Below are 11,097 nucleotides of genomic sequence, written 5' to 3' on the forward strand. Positions count from 1 at the left end.
CTCTCTCTCTCTACTGCACGGGGCCGCCCACACGGACGACGGAAGGGGGGGTCACGCCCACTCGCCACGAGCCGGGCTGGCGTCACTGCAGCACGCGGCGTCGCCTTGGAGACCGCCAGAGCCGCTGCCGTGGTGACGTAACATCCGCGTCCTACACACGCTGCCAACGTTCAGAATCGAGAAGAGGCATGGCGGCGTCATCACGTCTACCTACGTCACGTGTACCGTTTTTAATAAACAGTTTCAGAGAGCGATGATTGCTAATAGCAAATAGCAAGTTATAAGGGCGGCATAACAAAGCTGCCGCGTTTGTAAACAACCTACAAATATGCACATGCGAGAAAAGGTACATTGTTACTGTAGATATATTTTGTATTAATAATGTAGCATCTAAATCAGGGGTGGACAATCTTATCCGCAAAGGGTCGGTGTGAATGCGGGTTTTCGCTGCAACTACCTAATTAGTTTACTAATTAGAGGACTGATTGGCTGAAGAGTCCTCACACCTGGGTTTGAACAGATGACCTACAGGTTATCCCAAAAACCTGCATACACACCGGCCCTTTGCGGATAAGAAGATTGCCCACCCCTGATCTAAATAGTAAACACCTTCCCTAAGCAGGGTTATGGGGGTGCTGGAACCTCTCTCAGGCAGGCCAAGTAAGATGACCAGACAGGATGCCACGGGGTATAACCCTGCCTAGAAAAGGTGTCATTATATATATATATATGCATAAAACTGCGGATTTCAACAACTAACCCTGGAGCTACCACTTAATGACTTGCCAGCAAACTTTATCATGTGTTGTATTTTTATTTATTTGTGCAATGAGAACCAAACACATATACTGGCTTTCCCACCAACAGTATAACTAACTATTTCATTGCAAAATCTGTGTGGTCACTGTGAGTGTGGACCCAGGTACTTGCTAAAGCTTGGCAAAATGCAAGAGCAAGACTTGAGAAAATACGTCCATCAGTAACCTTCTGTGGAGCCGAATTACAGGTGTGTGCCTTTGCTCATTGAAGCTCTGATGCTGAGGGTAGAGCATACGTTGCCTGTTAGTCTGTTGATTTTCATTGACGGCAGCCTGTAGTGTGAATGTGCCCTGCTGTATACGCCTGGGGTACAGAGAGCACACTGTCTGTCTTCAGAGTAGGAGACACATTTGCCTGAGGTAAACTGATACTAATTCTGCCTTCTGTTCACACCTCTGATGTGACGTTGCTCTCTAACAGAAGAACAGCAGGCTCCCGAATTGTACTGCACGCACAGCCCCCCCTCACATAGAAAGCAAATTAATTCATCTTGAATGAGAGAAACTCCACTCAAAAGTTACGGGTAATGACGCGTTTGCCAGAATCACTCCACGTCAATACATACAGTCCCACTTCTTGCACGTGTTCCTCATTACCCGTGACATCTTTTAGCAGTGAAAAGGCAATGCGGTCCCCAGTCAGGACATCAGGACCTTCCGTGTTCTGCTAGCAACCCCCCTAGGGTGCAGGGTGGCTCTATGCTGCTGGCTGGGTGTACGTGCCACGCTTGAGAAGTAGAGTGTGTTTCCTCCCGCAGCCCAACACTTCCAGGTATGGCTAAAACGCCAAAGCACCAATCAGAAGCAGAGAGTGTGATGACTGACAGAGTCTTGATGCAGAAATCATGCTGTTAAAAAAATAAAAATAAAAATTGGAGCGTCATGCATGGTCTCTTGTTTTTTTGCAGCCGACGCCACCTCACCAAGTGGTTCTTCAGTTTCCTGGGTAATGATGTGGCCTTTACAGGAGCCTTTGGCCGGGATGTTGAGTTCCAAGCATCCAGGAAACAGGAAGCTGCATCCTGTCCTGCCTGCCTTGTTTCTCTTTGCCCAGGAAGAGCTTCTGGGCTCCTATGATGTGTTTTTCCACACGTCCATTTGGGAAACAATTTGGTGGAGCCCTGGGCACTGTCGGTTTGTGTCCCATTTATTTAAGGACACTCTCACATACACTGGTTTCTAAAAGCCAGTAACATCATAATGACATTCCTTTTAAGACATATTGGTTTTTGTAGACCTAGTTAGCTTTCCATGTTTATTTACATGCTCTTGTTTCACAGGCCGTTTTCATGATCTTCCTGCAGCCCATCTTCGTTATTAGCTGCACGCCGCCTCGCTCGCTCTCTCAGGTGAAGGGTCCTTCAGAAGCCCCTGGCTTTTCTGAGAGGAAGTTTGTTTGGTGAGATGAGAGCAGAAAGAGAGGGAGTGGAAGAGGAGAGGAAAGAGCAATGTTCCGAGAGGCGAGGATGAGGGTACGGGGAGGTACGGGGAAGGAGGCGGCCCCTTTCTTCCCCCACCATCCCTCATTCTGTCATCCCCCCATCTTGCTCTCCTTCTCCCCGATTTCTCTCTGTTTATTTCAAAAGGTGCTCTATGGCAACATGAGTGCAGGGCGATGACATTTCAGTCACATCTATGGCACAGTACATTCTGAACACTGATTAACACGGCTCCTCCCCCTCACCCTCTCTCTGTCTGTCTCTCTCCTCCTCTCTCCTGCTGTCTCTCTCCTGTCTCCGTCTCTGTCGCTCCCACTGTTCCACCATCGTTACCTACGTCCATTACCGTCCACACCATTGCCGCCCTCTCTGCTTTTTCTCTCATATTTAAAAATGATTCATGCAGAGCCGTATCCCTGGCTAAAACCACAGAATTTGAAATGTTTACCTCCCATTTTTTGTTTTGATTTCCCCATTTTTACATTCCTTTTCACATTTTACAAACTAGTTGGCAGATTTTGTGGTTATGACAAACAGGTACCATCACCACGGCGATTGCTCGGTGAGGACCCAACTCCCAGCTTTCTCAGCAGGAAATACAATTATTTGTCATGATAACAGAAATTGTTTTCCATGTGAAAAATTGTACAATTGCATCAATAATACTGTTTTCCACTTAAGCCCTTTAATTCTCTTAGTCCTTCTCTCCACTCACTCAAGAAACCCAAACAATATCAATATATCATGATCGACTCAGAACAATAACAACCACCAGGCCAAAATCCAACTTTTTTCCACACTTTGCTAACATGCTAAAACCATAAAAAGCACACACAGAATGTGTATGTCGGGTTATTAGTTCGAAAACTCCAAACTCGTCTTGATCTCCAAGGTCCAAGGCTGTGAACCTCTACATCCATGCTCCTCGGTTCCTCGGCGGCCGCCCCCAGCCCCACTCCCCCTCTTTCTTACGCTGGCTCCCTCTTTTGTGAGACGATCCCCATCCCTAATCAGAGTGACAGAGAGACGCTTAGGGAGAGAAAGAGGGAGAAAGGAGGCTCGTTTTCAGGACAGAAAACAGTGCACCTCTCCCCAATTACCCGCGGTATTTGAGGAACCACTCCCTGTCTGTTCCTTGGGGACAAAGAGCCTCGTCTTTAATTGAAAATAGGCTTTATCTGTGTGACGAGGGACAGTGAGCCATGTCCAGAGTGTGAGAGCATGCTACCGAAGTGATGTGCGCATGCGAGCAGGACAACTCGGAGAAAAGGGGAGTCCCCTTAACACTGCCTCTCTCACCCAGATAAAACGCATCACACACATGCGGCTAAGAGCCTACAGCATTACTGAATTGGGGGGGGGGGGAATATACAGGGTCCGCAGAAAGGCAGAGACAGGAGTGGGAAGACGAGAGAGGGGAAGGAAGGCGGACAGGGCGGCTGCCCCAGTGCCCAGGAGGTTTGGGACTGACAGCAAACAGAGACTTCCAGTCAGCCGAATTAGCGAGCCCAGTGGACATGGTCACTTCACCTAATGGACTGGGCGCCCTGAACAGACAGGCGCCACCAGAACCTGCCCTCCTCCTCCCCCAGTCAGCGGGCCCGCCCAAAAAGATAGAAGACCATAGGCACAGGGCTCACGGGCCCCAGGCGGACACCACAATAGTTTTGGCATTGGCCGTGCCAATAAAGTCATTCCAAGCTGAAACAGAATACATGCGTTTCGTGTTACGCGCACAAAAAAACCACACACACCCACGTACAGAGCGCGCAGGGGTGCGACACACCTGTGCACCACCGCCGCCGCAGGGGCCACTGGATTTGGTGACTCGGGTTTATGGAACCGCGTCTCTGATGTGCTCCCCCGGGGGTGACCGCGAAACGGCAGGGGACACAGGGCGAGCCAAGACCCAAACCCGAGATGAGCATGGAAAGGGGAGAGCCGGGCCGAGCCGGGGGGTGCGCCCACAGAAAGGGAGGGTGTGCCCTTATTATTATACGTCCCGCGCCTCACCTCCCATCGATAACTTATTTTTCTCTGCAATATCTCCTAATTTACCGTAATGTGCGTGGTGCCGGGCCGATCTCTTCATGGTAATTAGAATCTGAAGGACGGCACAGGGGAAAGAATGACAGCGCTGCTGCTGACGGAGAGCCCAAGGCGCGGGGGGGGGCAAGCCATGTGAAAGACAGAGAACATGGGGGAGAAGGGAAAAAGCGTCACGCGTGGAGAAACTGCGGAGACAGAACTAGACTGAGAGGTGGAAAAGGGAGAGAGAGAGGGAGGTCGAGAGTATGAGTATTAATGTGCAAGTTCGTGTGTGTGGGTGAGAGAGAGAGAGAGTGTATGTATTAGTGTGCATGTCTGTGTGTGTCTGAGAGAGAGACTCAATGGGTTCTTTGTCATCAAAGAACTTGTTTATTTTCAAGCTTGGCGCTTAACCCGTCAGGAATCACACTATATCTTTCCCTTGTTTTATTTTTGAATCCTATTCCCTCTCTGTCCATGCGACGGGCACACTGGGCACGACAGGCACACTGGCAAGCCAGAGCAGCCGCCATCCAGGGAAAAACACTCTTCGGTCACAGCACGCTGCGTAGAGTTACTCTCTGTAGGAGGACATTAACTTTTTCTCCGTCCATACTTTCCTGCTCTCCTCTGCTTCCCTCCCTCCCTCCCCTTCCCGTCTGCCCCCCCCTCTCCCAGCTGGTATTCGCACATGAGTAATGGGATTACCACACTCCTGTGCAGAGGAAGGAAAGAGAGGGGGAAGATAGAGGGGGAGAGCAGGGCAGTAGGGTAGAGCTGAGAAAAAGTGCAGGGGGGGTAAATTGAGGAAGTTGGGGGGGCGCTGAGGAAGGTGACTGACGTTTTGTGTGCTATTCTGCAAATAACGAGATTCATGTTAAAGCAGAACCAGTAATTCGGGAACTCGTCTGAAAATCTAATATCATCTACAAGGCAATATCTGAAAGGGAAGATATCTCTATTAAGTAATAAACTCAAATTTCTGGTTTGCTCATTTCCATCTCTAAAAAAATCATCCTCAGTATGCAAATATGTACTTCTTCAAGGTTGAAAGAGCACAAAGAGCAGAAATAACTTGATGGACCTTCTCATCTTCGAAAACGGCATAGTGATCCGCCTTTTCAGCGTTTAGGCGCAACTGAAGACCCCGGCCTCGCTAATTGCGGTTTATGAATGTCGCTAACAGGGGTCAAATGAAATGTAGTGGATCTTGGATATGGGGATGATCTGTTACGTGAGAGTGGACCGAGAATGTGGGTCCATGTCAAATTAAACCAAAGCCTGGCAGGGCCAGACGTGTACGACGTGGGTGGAGACAGAGTCGCTCATGGCATGAAGGACATTCCGGGGGCCTTGGGACAGAGCGCTTGGGACTGAGTGTGTTCAGGAGACCCATAAATGAAGCAAATAAGTGGTAGTGTGAGGGAGAGCGTCTAAGGATAGAGGGAATGAAGAGAGAGGTATGCCTGGCAGAGCTGCAGCTTCTATATTGAGAGCAGTGTGTGTTGACAGAGTCTCCTGTATCTTGGTGAGGAACACGCTCTTCCTATTGGCACTAACCCCTGCTTCCACTCTCTCTTTTTACAAGCCGACGAGGGCCGGCTCCAAATTTCCCCACGTCAGACCTGGCCTAAATTTAAACGAGGCTTTCACACGGCTTGGGAGTCGTTGAGGGCCGTCCCCAGGCCTGAGGAGAGGCAAACTGGGGCCCGAGCTCCAGCTGAGATTTATGCAGGGAGACCAAATGGCGCGTTGGACCTGTGGGGGGGAGGGGGGAGCTGTCGGCCTGGCGACAAAAACAAGGACAGGCTAGGCTGGTGGTCATATGAGAAGCCGTTTCAGGCCGCAAAGCCCCAGGTGGGCCTCAGTGCACCATGGGTGGCATGGCCAAGGTGATGGGGGTGTGGCCAAGGTGATGGGGGCGTGGTCAGTGTGATGGGGGTGTGGCCGAGGTGATGGGGGTGTATGCCAAATGGAGAGACTTGCCTGTGTGCCCTCACCCACCTGCCCCAGGGCTCACTGGCTGGATCCCTTCTGCCCCCCCACATACACATGCACACAAGTTCTGCCACCCATTATTTTTCACAGATGGGGGGGGGAGGGTGCGACGGTGCTGGCAGGGTGACAGTGAACACGCTTGCATGCGGTTAGTGGGTCTGCATGTCAGCGTGCCCCTGGAAGAGGCTAACTGGCTGTCGAGAAAACAGCGAGGACCATATATATAACCCCAGGCCAGGGGAGGCTCCAACAGCGGCCAACAGAGGGCGCCCATGATGACGTACTGGCAAAAGCCTGACAGCAGGGATGCAGAGTGACAGGGCTGAGAGAGGGGAATACTCCCTTCCCGTTTACTGCCCCGACTTGGTGTGTGCTCTGTGTCTGTGTGTTTTTTTAACCAACTCCACGTGTGCTGATTAGGGTTAAACTGGCTGGCATCGGCGCAGACACCTACCTGTAGGTCAGGAGTGGAGAGGCAAAGCCAGAGACATCGAACTGTGTTATCACCTCCAGGGGGGAGATGAAGCGATAGAGGCAGGGAAGTTCAAAGAAGGACAACACGGAGAGAGGAGACAGAGGCGTAGACGGCCTTATCTCCTTAGAAGAAAGGATGAGTAAACAGAGAGAGAGAGCGTTAGATAGAGGTACACTGGAAACCCACCACGCAGGCCCGTCGGTGTGACTGAACCCAGTCACGGCCCGCGCTGTGCTCGCCCAGCAAACGAGCATGTTCCGTTCCCAGTAGGCAGTCAAGCCCCCCCCCCCCACAACTCCTGCTCCACGCCGACTCGTCCCACAGGCTCAGTAGCATGCTGACAGGCAGGCTGACCGAGCGTGCGGCTCTGCACGAGGATGCGCAGGAGCTGTCAAGCAGGCGCCTGCTTTCCCCGCCGCACTCGCAGGGAAGGAGGCCACGTTGGGGGTGGGGGGGGGGGGGACTGTGGGCAGGAGACAAGCATGATATTTGTCAACCAGCAGATGTCCTCTGACTCAAGTGGAAAGAGAGGACACCCAGTGCTGGAGGTCTCATCTGCTGGGTGTTACATCAGAGCAGTCACTGCTCCCATAACAACCCAGCCTACCTCCACCATTTCACCGAGCCTGTTTTTGTTAGGCACGTCCTCTCTGCCACCATTGAATTTTGTGCACTCCCTCTCTCCTCCTCTCTCACTCTCAGGGGTGCCCCTTAACCTGAAATTCAAATTGATATTCCAAAGTGACTTACTGACACAATGAACTGGATCGGCTGGGACATGTAAAGTTTTTTTTTTCTTTTAAGGACAGGGCAGCACACTAAATCGGTATCATTCTGCTCAAACTGTCATTGTTTACCGTGCTTTGTCAACTCCTTTCTTCTCGATTTTGACTTGCGAGTTCAGCTCATTTCGTTTTACGTTTCCACTGAAGTTCAGGTCAGCGGTGAAAGGGGCACCACGAGCGCAAAAATTAGGATGTAATTGGACTTATGCAATAGTAAGAGACACAGGCTAATCAATATCCCCATCTAGTGGTGAGAATCAGAAATGACACGGAGACAGTCCTATCAGTTATTTTATCCACATAATTTGTGATTAGTAAAAATCAGGGTCGCCAGCAAATTTAATGCAACGTCTAACTTGCGCAGTGGTATTCTACAGTATTAATATTTTGCAGTTGTTTGGAAAGTAACTTTTATTAATCCCAAAAATATGCCGTTTTTTCCAACTAATGTAGCTGTGGATTTGAACTGAGACTCGAAAAGCTATGTACAGATATGTGCATCATGTGAAGAGCGACTGCCTAATGTCTACCAGCGCTGGTTTTAGCGGCGATCAATTTATACGGTATCGACAAACATGCCAACTCAAGCCTAAGTTAAACACATTAATGACAGATAAACACTTCCATTTCTGTTCTGCATTTTTAAAGCATAGACTTTACAATGGCAACGTAAGTCTACGATCAGGCATCGCCTACTTAAGCCTTATCATATTGCAACAGAGTTGCAAATTCGACGCCCACGATTTCTACCATTTTGGCTCTTGGCGTCCATGCGCCTCATTTGAACCAAAATGGCGTAAATGAAACTAACTTCGTTACACGGGAAATGCGAAATCTTCCAGTATGCAGCCGATGTGAAATTTGTTTATATTAGGCTGTACACACGCATCATAAGTACAGCATTATTCAACACAATATTAACTTGTTTACGTTAATCTTTTCTTTGTGCCTCAACTGGTTCAGTAATATCTTACTCATTGCCTGTAACTTGCATAAGAAAAATATATAGTTAAATAACAGTGATGAGTGTAGATGTATTTGTATATAGAACATATTTTAAGCATAATATATATATGTAATGCTAGACATCAGCCTATGGCATACCATCTGGCGGTAGAGGGAAGTAGTATGTCGTCTGCATTATGCAATAACCATGGACCAGCTACCTCTGCTTTGTGATATTTTTATTTATAGTAATTTCTTTTTTAGCTATGCCTATCTGGTTATTATTCTCCTTGTGAATAAAAAATTAGATACCACAAAGTACAGCCATTCCCCTGTAGCCGTATTGACTTGCTGACTCATTTTACAGTGTTATATGACACTAAGATTGATGTATACTGCGTTTCTCTGGGTTGTATCGTAATGAAGTATTGTGATTTTAGGCGACGCTGATTTATAATTACATTGATTAAGGAATGCTTATGCTTAGGCAAAGCATCGCGTAGCTTTTACTTGGTGAGATGGGAGGCTTTGAACTTGTGTTTGCATCGAGTATAATATTAAAGCAGTATTTATTGAGGTCGTATTCTGATGCCGATCAGGTGTCTGATTTGTTGTGCGCGATGTTGCAACATAAAATATGATCTAGGCATTATTCCGCTGTACAGTTTTTGTCTCCTTTTTTATTTGGATGAATGAAACACTTTCAGTTACAAAAATGACTTTTTAAAAGAACAACACTGTACAATGAACAAGCAGATTTTTTTGTCTTTTTTCTAGTTTTAAAGATAAATACACTAAAAGGCTAACCTGCTACCACAAGGATAAAGCTAAAGACGGAAAAATGGGGGGGAAGCAAGAAAGGAGAAGGAGGAGGACGTCTCACATCATGAAAGAGACAGCAGGATAGGGGTGTGACGGCAAGGTGACGATGGACAGACAGTGTCGGGGACATGGACGCATGCTCGCGCACTCTCAGGTGTGCACACGCATGTACACAGTTTCTCGAAATCCAGCCATGCACGGAGAAGTTATCCTGGCACACGCATCCTCGATGCCCCGAAATAGGAGACCGAGGTTGTATAAGGGGAAAAACGCCAAGCGTGAAGATCCTGCGATATTTTCCGATGTGTCACTTGGGTGTAACCGACACTGGACTTATTGACCGTGACAGCTTGTGAATGGCTCTACAGGCCGATGAGCTGCATTTCGAAATGGGTCTGTTCTCACTGACGGTGCCGTTCATTCTTTGGGTGGCGAGCCCAAAAATATCCTGTAAATATGATTGAGTGCTTTATGTGTCAGTGACGGCCAACAGGATGGGGGAGGCATAGAGGGTGGGACCTATGCTGGGTGGCGGCGGACCGCGGGTGCCAGTTCTCGGGCTGTGTGGCCTCAAGTCTCTGTGCTCTCAGGTGAAAAGAAGGAGAGCACTAGATCTGTGCCCCGGTCTGGAGTGGCACTGGCTCCCTCAACCACTGTGATGGGTTTTGGGGAACAGAAATTGCTTTAAGGGCCCAGAGATGCTCTCTGAGGTTAAGTGCCCTTCTCAACCTCAAGCATGGCTGTTTGCTGGCAAGAGTTTGATTACATTTAGAACCAGCAAACCTCTTCTTCCCCTGACGTGTATCACACCCGTTCTCATTCTCATCTATGTTTGTTTCAGATCATGAGTAGCTTTAGTGAAATGCACCACAACGTGTGCCAGTGTGACACTGAACCCGCCAGTGGCTTTTCAGCAAGGTACTTTCATTGCTCTAAGTGAGCCACATTGTGCCTGGGTACAGGCTGGGGACAGAAGGGCCGCAGCCATCACAGAGCTCAGGGCAACCACCCTACTAGCAGGCATGAAGTCTGAGTAGCTCTTTGTGAACAGCAATGGCTCTGTCACATGGAAGAAGAGCCGACTGACTCGCCTCTTCACCTGAGGAATCCCATGCGGTACAGGGACCTCTCATCGACAATGACACATACTGTGTACAGATGCTTTGTAAAGCTAGTATAGCTAATAGATAAATGTCTGCTTATTCCAGTGCCTGTTTATATAAACTGCTAAACTTTGTGTCATACAGTAGCATCTATAACAAGGTGCACCTTCATAATAGTGATAAGTAATTAAGGTGTAATTAGAATTAGCTGTTTATGTACATCACTGATTTAAAGTATCACAAACTGATGTTTAGCACTACGGCAACGTTTTACGCAGCGATACGCATCAGCTATTTACTCAATGACACGATCATCGTGTGCATTTTTCCGAGGATTTGCTTGATGCGTGCTAGGGATGAGTGAATCACGAGGAATGAGTACAAGATGCCAGAAAGAAACAGAGAAAGGAAAAAAAAAGAATTGTCCTAATTTTTGCACTTTAATCCTAACACTGATTCATTTTTCCCCCCAACAACAGGCACACAGACAGCAATGAGTAAAGGACAGCCAAGCAGAGTGGACCCAACTCAAGAGTTTACAAACTGAGACGAAACCATGGGAGTTTCAGCAGAACTCCGGCAGCACAAACAAAAGGCAAAAGATCAGGAAAGCTACAGAGATACCAAGAGTAATTTCATTATCGTCATCATCATCATCATATTTACGAGAAGCTAAAGTTTTTT

At 48.3% G+C, this 11,097-nt stretch overlaps 1 long non-coding RNA gene across 2 annotated transcripts; it reads left to right on the forward strand.

Annotated features, from left to right (window-relative positions):
- Positions 1 to 59: 59 nt before the first annotated feature.
- On the forward strand, positions 60 to 2,845 carry LOC111842918 (uncharacterized). 2 transcript variants are annotated; one of them, XR_002838024.2, is made up of 6 exons: positions 60 to 346; positions 912 to 1,006; positions 1,240 to 1,342; positions 1,432 to 1,590; positions 1,727 to 1,952; positions 2,099 to 2,124. It is a non-coding gene; the product is annotated as an uncharacterized lncRNA (long non-coding RNA). The 2 variants fall into 2 exon arrangements; XR_002838023.2 differs by having other exon boundaries at positions 1,727 to 2,845.
- The last annotated feature ends 8,252 nt before the right edge of the window (positions 2,846 to 11,097 follow it).

This window comes from Paramormyrops kingsleyae, chromosome 9, assembly GCF_048594095.1.
Source record: "Paramormyrops kingsleyae isolate MSU_618 chromosome 9, PKINGS_0.4, whole genome shotgun sequence".
In the NCBI taxonomy this organism is placed as follows: Eukaryota; Metazoa; Chordata; class Actinopteri; order Osteoglossiformes; family Mormyridae; genus Paramormyrops; species Paramormyrops kingsleyae.